General features: G+C 38.7%; 1 protein-coding gene across 1 annotated transcript in view; it reads left to right on the top strand.

The window, feature by feature from the left end:
* Myo1d (myosin ID) overlaps positions 1-10,355 on the top strand; it is a 269,339-nt gene that overhangs the window by 101,867 nt on the left and 157,117 nt on the right. The gene's annotated exons all lie outside the window — the stretch shown is intronic.

The following is a 10,355-nucleotide window of genomic DNA, read 5'->3' as shown; positions in this document are numbered from 1 at the left end:
GCATGCAATAGTGAAATGATGCTTTCTGTCCTTTCTTTGGGGTGTGGTAACAGTCACCAAACAAAAATCAAAGATCCTAGATCAGTTACTTCGTGCATCACAAAGAACCTTTGAAATAGGATTTTCACTCAGTTTCAGTAGCTGAAGATGTTGGTATAAGGACACATAAATCATCTAACAAAACATCCTCAGTTTACAGGTGAAGAACCTGAAGCAACAAAAGTTTAGCTTGCCCAGTTCCCCAGTGGAAATGGTAGCATCTTGCAGAGCAGGGCTATTACTTCTGAGCGCTGTCCTGGAGCTGTCCATCAGAGAGGTGCTGGACTTCCTAGGAACAGCCTCATTCTGTGGGCTGTGGAATTCAGCTGACTGAGAAGTTCATTTACATTGTAGTGATGCAACCAAGTTCTTAAAATACTGATTAGTATATGTGAAACATAATGATATGCTTTAAAGGAAGTATATCTTTCCTTTAAAAATGTATCAATGGGGTATTTGTACATATACATAGTGCATCTTGAACCTCTCAGATCTTTCTGAAAGGTTTTTGAAATTGTTGTTTCACAGTTAGCTCATAAGCATACTTGTTTTTATTGTGATACCATAGGTGTCTATTTCCTTTGTATTCCCTACAGAAACCATAGGTACAGAAGGCATTTGACTAATACTTGTGAAATGAAAAGTTAAAAGACACTGAATTCTAGGTATATCCACAATCATTGTGGTTCTAGGCATCAAGAAAAGGTGAGGGACAAAATAATCCAAAAGCCAATATTTGGCTGGAGTTGTACATTAGTAGTTAATAAACTACTTGCCCAGCATGTGTAAGATGGGGGGGGTGACAGTATTTCAATTTTTTTAGGGTATATTCTGTAATTGCTTTTCTCTATCCTTTAAAGATACTTTTTTAGTCTGAAATGATGGTAGATTTACAAAAAAGATTCAGGGTTAGTTTAAACAGTCCCTGTATATGTACCTTTCCTATAGATGTCCCATACATTACAGTTGATTGGCATTCCTTTAGCGTACTTGATCTCTGGTTCCCGCTCTCTTACTCTGTGTATATATATGTAGCTATGTAAGTATGCACACAGAGAACCCTATATATATACTGATCTGCCTATGTGTGTGTGTTCTATTGGATTTTTAACTGTTTAAAAATAATTTGTAACTAGCTTATCTCAGTTTGTTGAAAACAAAATGTGTATTATCTTTTTTGTAAGGATATTTTTGGTATATGTCTTGTGCTGAGTGGCTGTTTTGAAGATGCCTTTACACTGTGCTAACTGTTTTTGTTCTCTTATTATTTGGTTATGAAATTTTGTTTTATTTTTTTACACAAGCACCTGCCTGGCAAGCTCCTGGTACAACAACAAAAAAGGACTTTTTTCCTTTTTTCGGGAAAAAAAAATAATAATTAGCAATATTCTTTTTCAAAAAGACCATCAAGCTAAGCATGGTAGTGCATACTTGTAATCCCAGCACTTACAAGGCTAAGGCAGAAAGGGTGCCACAAGTTTGAATAACTATCAAAATAAAAAAGATTAATTTGCAGACATAATTTCTCTTTATACTATAGTACTTATGTATTTCCTAAAAACAAGGATATTCTCTTCTATGACCATAAGTCAATTGCCAGAATCAGGAAATTAATGCTGATATGTTTTCTAAGAATTTACTCAATTCAAGGAAGTATATCTTTCCTTTAAAAAAAAAAAAGTATGCTAATGAAAAGTTCAGTAAGAGACCCCTTTTCTCATTCTATGGTGACTTTTAATTAGCTTACAGTTAATTAGCTTAGAATTATTGAGTGATCTAGGGAACCATTCAAAATGGAGATCATTTTCAGGCATCTGATACAAACATGTACTGGGTTGTTTAAGGAGACAAAGCTAAAACATCTTTAGATAGTTCATTGGACTGCTCTAAAACTCAGTCACTTGACCAAAACCCTCTAGTTTTCATATCAAAAGCCAGCTTAGAGATAGCCTTGACCTGAAACATTTTAAGAGTAATCATCAGTTTATACATTTTCTTTGAAGAAAACAAAAACAGTCACATCATTTTAACTTCACAGAATTTTGAAGAACGAATAAGAAAGAATCTTGACATGTGCAGAATTATTAAGCCCATTAGCTAGACCAATTTTATTTCATTTATATGTAAAATAATTGCAACTTAGCCTTTGATAGAGTTAATGTTGAACTGTTTCTGATCATATTGACCAAAAGGTTCAATTTGTTCTCGAATTAGAAATCCAAAGAAGGAGTTTACCAGATCACATCCTCATCATAGCAAAGAAATCATTAATGAGCAACAAAGCTAACAGATCTGGAAGAGGCCATACATAAAGTGTGTGTGTGTGTGTGTGTGTGTGTGTGTGTGTGTGTGTGTGTTTTCTCTAAATAAATCTTTAAATGAGCCAACTATTTGGCAAGTCAGTTTTGCAGACCACAGTCAGGCAGCTCTGAAGTGGTCATTTCTAAATCACGTTCCACATGCATATCCACCCCCATCCAGCACAGTGGTTAAGCTCCTCACACAACTTATGGTGACCAGCTTACCTATGCTTCTCTGTGAGTCTCTTCTGTGATGCTTTTACATTTGTTCATTGACTAAGAACTTAGTTATCTCATTATGTCTTAGATTTCCCTTAGGTTTCTCATAATATTAGTAATTTATTAAACTAAGGGCTTTCTTTGAGAAATATACACTAAAGATCTATAAATTATATCCACTGGATCTTATTTTCCTTTTGACACATATTCATCTGTTGTTCTGGTAAAACCATAAGCATCCATATTTTTAAATATCACACTGGGTTTTTATTCATTTTTCCCTCATAGAGACGTTTGACTGGAACAAGAATAACTCAGAAAGTTCTTTAATAAGCTCTCAGCAGGGGCAAGCCTTCATTCATCTATCATGACTTACCCAAACTGGATGGAACTGTCATTCTAAGTTGGATGAGCTGAGTGGCCAGCAAAATAAATTTTGTGTGTTTTACAGTTTGCCCAGAGTTTATCCTGACACCTAAATAAACTCTCCTCTACTGCTAGCACTACCACCATTTAACAACCCGAATACATCAGAAACTGCTGGGGCTGGCAGGATAGCTCAGCAGTCTAAAGCACCTGCTTAGGCAAGCTTAGGCAAGCCTAGGGACCATGGTTCAATCCCCAGCACTGCATGCCACACCAGCCCTGCTCCCCGGGTGGGCTGAGTTGGACACAAAAATAAATAAATAAAATAAAATAAAAGACATTAAAAAAAAGAAAGGGCCTGGAAAACTGGGAATTGTGCAGTCTTTGGTTGTAAAAGCAGAGAATGTCCATTCAAAGCATGGGACAGCTATGAGGAAGTGATTTGTCCTGACACGAAGATAGCCCAACACCCACGATGACTTTAACAAAAACAACAAAACCCACAGAGAACTGGGGCTGGGAGGAAACCTGATCTGTGTTTGATTCTGAGACTAAAACAAAGATACATGATTGACCTACTTCTTTCAGAATGTAGCCTAGAATTCTCACTCTTTTGTGAAGTATGGCTTGTGCTTTAATGACTGCCAGATGTTGCTTTGAAATGCCTGACCACTTGGAAGTGTGTACCACAGGGAAAAGTGGCAGAAAGAAGATGACATCGTACAGCATCTGGCTAAACCTGACAGTTGTGTTTATAGCTGCTCTCAACACCTCTGGGAGACACTAATATTAAGACTGCTAGACAGTGTTAGATTGTTTAGTTGAATTCAAACACTTATAGTATTTAGATGCCAATAGAATATTCACCTCTGACAGGACAAAAAAAATTAAAATTAAAATTAAAAAAAAGATACAAAGGAAAGATCATTTTGTATTTATATATACAAAATAGGATAAATTTACAGCTACTTTCGCTTAACTCAATGAGAAGAAAGAGGTGTACTAACAGTGTTTGGGCAGAATATCCTGTCTGCTTCTTGTACTATGGATAACCACTAAGAAGATAACAATGTACAGTGTATTGACTATCAAAACTGTCCTATTAATCAGCTGTGAAACTGTCTCATTCATATTTATTTCTCAATTTAAAAAAGACATTAAAAAAACCACCTCTGGGAGAGCGATTAAGGAATACAAGGTGGATAACCCCACAAGAACAAAGCATAGATATCAGCAAGCAAGAGGCAGCAACATAGTCTTGGAAATGAACAAGCGGTAACTCCCCGAAGCTTGACAGTCCAACTGCCTGCAGAGGATGAGGCAAAGAAGCAAGAGAGGTCATGGACTGAGGGGCTGTAGGAAGATTCAAGAATAGGAAGGATCAGGCCCCTCTATAGATGGATGAGGGGTACAGCTGAAGGAAGGATTGGTTTAAAATCTGAATAAAGGAGAATTATATTGTCAGGTCACTGTCAAACGTCACAGTTATTTTTTTTTTTAATTTTGTGTGTGGCCCATTGATTATTCAAGAAGGTATTTGTTTAATTTACATGTGTTTGCATATTTTCTGTTATGTCATTTTCCGTTGCTTTTTTAGTTTCATTGCACTATGATGTTTCAATATGCATGGAATAAATTTGACTTTTGCATTCAAAAAAAACCTCAGTGCTAGGTGACTACCTCAGTCTCATTCTGATAGAATAGTTCTGAGAAGAAATTGAACAAGATAAGCTAAGAGCTTGAGGACACCAGGCTTAGTGGAAGAGAGGGACCATATATCTTACTGAAACCAAGGATATTCATATGTAGACACTGAAGACTAAGATCCTAATGCCCACCAGTTCCTTATCATTCCTACAATTTTAGAAGCCAAGAGAAAACATTTTATCTTCAACATTTACCTCTTTTGTGAGTGTCTGTAGTTGGCCTGTCATGGATGTCTCAATGTCCTAAGAATTAAATCAAAACATATAACCTTTCAAGTCATTTTGACTTTGGAGAAGAGCTGGAAGATACACAGTGCCAGATCCTGTGAATAAGGTGAATGAGGACATACTGTTATGTTTTTATTTGACAGAAATTACCACAATACTCTAAACCAATATCAAGACAATCACAAAAAGGAGGTCTTACAGTATTGCTTCAGAAAGTGGCAAGAACAATGGAAAAGTGTATTCAAAGTGAGAGAGTGAGGAGCTGGGAAGATGGCTCAGTAGAATAAGTGCAAGGGCCTGATTTCAATCCCTGGTTCTGACAAAAAAAAGACAAAGTGAGGGAGTATTTTGAGCGGTATTAAGGTAATGGTTTTTTACTGTAATACATTTTTTAAAATATTCACCAAAAAACCAAATATTCATCATATTTTCTTTATCACATTGGGAGGGAGAGTCAAAGAGTACCAGCAGAAGTGGAGAGAAGTTGAACTTTCTGGTAGAATAGTGAGGGCTGGTCTCATTGAGAAGATAATTGTTGAGCAAAGACACAGATGGAGTAAGAAAGTTAGCCATGTGACATCTGAGGGAGGATCATTCTAGGCAGTGGAAAGAGGTAGCACAAAAGTCCTGAGACAAGAGGGTACCTGGCCTCTTCAGGATATAGTAGGGGGCTATCATTGTTGGGGTGAGCCAGGAAGCCGGGTCATGGTTGGGTGAGCCAGCTATCTCCCAGGGAACCATGAGAGATAGAGTGGGGAGGAAACACTGCTGGGTCACTTGGACCATGTAGGCCATTGGAGTGACTGTGACTTTTATTCTGGGGAAAAAAAAAACAAAACAATGGAGAGCTACACCAGAGTTTCAGGCAAAGAAGTGACATGATACGACTTTAGTTTGGGGTCACTGAAGGTTGCTCCTACAACATTGTGAGATTTGACACCAAAACAGGAAAGAGGGCTGGGTGTGGTGACATATGCCAGGAATCTCAGCACTTGGGAGGCTGGGGCAAGAAGATCATTGTGAGTTCAAGACAAGCCTGAACTACATAGTGAGACTTTGTCTCAAGGAAACAACTTTTTTAAAAATAGGAAGGAGGCATGCAGTGTTGCTCCAGTGCTGTGTATACTTCAGTTGTCCCACAGCACCTCTCTGGTGGTTCATCCAGCTTGCTAATGGGATTGCCTTGAGAAACCCCTACTAGACTAGTAAAGAACATACCTTGGGTGTCTGGGTGGGCCACAGGAGTGTGACTGTGGGTCTGTAACTGGTCCCTGGCCCCTTCCTGCCTGGCTCTCTGACTGTTTCCTGGCTGCCATGAGCTGAGCAGCTTTCTTCCATCACATCTCCCTCCATGATGTTTTATGGAACCAGCCAGCCACAGGCCAAAATCCCTGAACTGTGAGCCAAAATAAGTCTTTTCTTCTTTAAATTGTGCATTTCATCCCAGCAATAGAAGGGTGACTAAGATAGCCCCTTCCCCTCTTTTTCCTCTGGCAAGTGGCTTCAGACCTCTGCTGTCAGCCTGCTCACTACCTTCTGTTCTCTGCTTGATGTCACCAGGATCTGTCTGTCCTCCAGGTCAGCTCCCACCCTGCTGCAGCATATCCTAGAGCACATGTCTGGCTGGTTCCACTTGAGGTGTTAACCCTGCCTCAACTAGGGGTCCCTTCGGCTCCCTTGTTGTTTGTTGAACCAGTCAGGCATGTGCAAATAAGTATTAAGCATTTGTTTATGGAACATAGCATTTAATTTTCTGCTTCCTGAAGCTTTGTCATCAGGCAGAGTCCTCTATGGAGTTAAGTCAAGCAGAGAAAACTTCGTGTGGCTCTCAAAACACCCAACAATTTAAGCAGCTTTAAACAAAGAAGAAAAATGGAAAAATCTGTCTTATGCCTTAAGGTTCATCCTGCAAATGCTTCACAGAAAAATCAATAGCAACTTTTCTGTCATACAGATATTCAAAATTTTATAGGGACATAAATGATTTAAACCAAATATACTTAGATAAAGGAAGATACACAAACTATTTTCCCCATAGAATAATTTTCTTCTGTAGATTTTTCAATGCTATTTATTCTCTGTTGTTAAAAATTAAAGCCTGAGGGACATCTTTTAAAATTGATGATGTAACTACAGGTGCAGAGTATTCACTTCCTACCAAATTATGTGATACGAATAAATATCAAATGTAAAAATGACAATGAATGTGACACAACACCAAAACAACAACAAAAAAAATACCCCCATGTGTTGTAAACTTAAGAAATATCATTTAGAAAATGAAAAATTGGACCAAATTAAAGAAAAAGTGTTAAAAGTAAATATATTCTTCAAAAAGAAAAATGGAACATGGAGGTACACAGAGAGAATTCTCGGAAGTCTCTCTGCTGTAAATGTGCTAGCATGAAGAACAGAAGTCCACCAGGAGGAAGGCTTGGAATCCCCACTGCTTAGCTGGGGATGCTTTCTTTAAGAAGACTTCTTTCCCAGGCAAGAAGAGATTGCAGAGTTTGCCATATTTCCTTAAAATAAATAGTCCAGAAATTATCTGCTAATAATAACTACTACAGCTGAACCAAGAAAAGACCCATTAGTCATGGAAAAACGTACCAAGCCAAAACACACAATGCCCCAGATTCAGTGAAACCTTTGTTCCATTAGAATGAGGGGAAGGCCTCATGACAGCTAACCCAAGCTTCAGGCTCCTCCCCACTGGGCAGCTAAGAGATCAGGTAAGACTTCAAAACCAGGGACATGCACTCCATCTTCTAGGTAGAAGGTAAAATAAAACCCAATGAAGCACTGTTTGGGACAGATGATAGGCCAAGAATGAATGTGCATTCATTAGTATGTACATCCCAGGTCACTTAGCATGTGACTGAAACAAAAGAAAGTACACACCAAAAAAGAGGGAGTGGGAAAGACAAGGAAAAAAGTTAGGAAGAAAAGGCAAATATAACATAGCCTACTAAACGAAGATAAGACTTTCAGGCAGTCACAACATCTTTTTTAAAAAAATTTTAACTTGATACAGGATCTCACCACGCAGTTTGGATTTATAATGATCCTCCCATCTCAGCCTCCCCAGCGTGGGGATTACAGGAGTGTGCCACCACATCTGGTCTTGACACAGCAGTACTGCGGATCAAACTCGGGTCCTTGCACTTGCCAGGCAGGTGTTAGACCACCGAGCTAGCTCCTCAGCCCTAATCACAACATCTTATGCCAGTAGTGGCAACCCTACGTATGGCACATGTGCCGCAGCAGGCTGTTAAGAGCACTGAATGCTCTAAAAGGTTCACCATCACTGGCCTTTGCTTCCTGATCATTGACTTCCCATCAGGTACTGTTACAGTGTTTTGCGTGACTGAATTCCATTGATCCTCACAACACCGTAAGGGAAGTACTGATTTTTTTTTTTTTGGACCCGGGGATTGAACTCAGGGCCTTGAGCTTGCCAGGGAAGCGCTTATTCGACTGAGCCATCTCCCCAGCCCAGCACTGTGATTAACCCATTTTACAGATAAGAAACCTAAGGCACAGAAGAATGGAGAAGGCTACTCAAGTCTGCTCAGCTGGGAAGAGTGTGGCCAGGATTTGGAGACAGGCAGCCTGTATCCAGAGCCTGTCCTTAACTACTCTGTGCTTTGCTCCAAGAAAGAGACCACATTTTAAGCAGTCACTTTGTTCTCTTGAGAAAATTAAGCAGAATAGAAAATTACTGGCCACATCCCTTCTCTTGATAGCTGTTGCAAAGAAGAAAACCAAGAAACAGATAAATACTCAGGAATCAATGTGAAATAGTTTAAAATCTCCCAAGATAGGAACTATGAAGAAAACCTAAGCAGAAGGATATGGGGAGTGTCAAATTGTAATGTGCCTGACAGTTGGAAATAGTGCTGCTTGTTTTTGATAATCAATAAGAAGAACGCACAAAAATAGCAGTAGATATATTAAAAAACAAAGCGAATTTTATCTGAAGTTCTTAACTACAGGGAAACACAAATATAGATGATAAAGTAAAGGAAGAATAACCACATTCCTTTGCAAATGAACCAAATTAATATGTAATATATAATATGGTATTTAATACATATAGAGATTACATATTCAATATACAATATTTGTAAACACTACCAGCTTGAATTTTTTTATTAACTGTCATTGAGATGACAGAAGAAACATGAGAATGATGGGGAGAGAGCCGAAACTGCAATTTCTATGATTTGGATAATTTCTAAAAGGAAAAATAACAGCCTGCAGGTATTATTTATAACTCTGAGAAATACCAGAATAAGTAGCTACAACTGTTTGCATAGAATAAGGCTGTGCGGTGGGAGCTGGATTAAGTGGGTGAGGAAAAGGGCTACTTTCTTTTATTAGAAGCATTTTTGTGGTATTTGTTACTTTTCAACTCCACAAAACTCAATAAATCAAGAACACAGGTGAAGTCTGGGCATGGTGACACACACCTGCAATCCCAATGCTGAGGAGGCTGAAAACAGGAGGATCGCTATGAGTCTGAGCTGTGTAGGAGACCCTGTACCAAATACATTTAAAAAAAAAAAAAAACACAGGTTAAAATTTAAAGATTGTCCTTTAAAAACACTTATTAATTTTTAAAGAATTGCTAAATTAATAGAAAGCGCTATACAACACTTCTTGGAAATTACAGATTGATGATAATAATTGCAGCGAGGCCTAATTTCCTTTGCCTTAAGAAAATGGTATGGAACTTTGAACATGTGTTTTGTCCAAGAAATTGAATCACACACTTCTACTCTCTTAATTTTTTTTTTTTTTGGCTTTTCAAGATATTAAAACAAGGGGGTAGGTCTTTATTTTAGCACTTAGGTGGAGGCGTAGTGCAGCCATCTGTACAGCACATTCAGTTTCAGGGAAGAGAGCCGCTTAGGTGCACCAGTGCCATGTGAGATAGATATGGAGAGTATTCTCGCTGCCTCGTTGTCCTTAAATAATCTGTTTACATGTGAATCCTGGATTCTCACCACAGATTGCTCATGTGCCATGTTCCCCTAATGTATCGTGGATTTTCTTGACTCCTTGGGATCCCTTGACAACCTCCCCCCATGCTGTGTGCAAACAAATCTGGCTTTACTGCGCCACTCACTGAAAAGGGAGTACATAGCAAGCCCATCGTGCATGTTTAAAACCTGCAAGGAAACAAGCTCTGAACAACTGAATAAAAGAGGCAGTGCTCAAGTTTTTAAGAGAAATTGGTGGGCATAGATGGGGATTTTAGAAGAAATGAAAGAAACCTGGGGGAGTCTAGAGAACCCATTCTGTGGGCATTCAATTAGAGGTTGGAAATCTGGGCCCTTTCAGGTCAGGGATGAGGGAGAGAATTAATACAAAGCATAAGAACCAGAGTGGTTATTTAAGGTGCAGCAGTAAATAGCACCTGCAGCATAATGGGGGCTGTACACTTTTGTCAAAGAAAGCAAAGTAGCATGGCATCCTAGAGTCTGGTAGAAAG

This window comes from Octodon degus, unplaced genomic scaffold, assembly GCF_000260255.1.
Source record: "Octodon degus isolate 3935 unplaced genomic scaffold, OctDeg1.0 scaffold00072, whole genome shotgun sequence".
Classification (NCBI taxonomy): domain Eukaryota; kingdom Metazoa; phylum Chordata; class Mammalia; order Rodentia; family Octodontidae; genus Octodon; species Octodon degus.
Note: the sequence above shows the minus strand (reverse complement) of the source record. Positions and strands in the feature narration are given on the sequence as shown.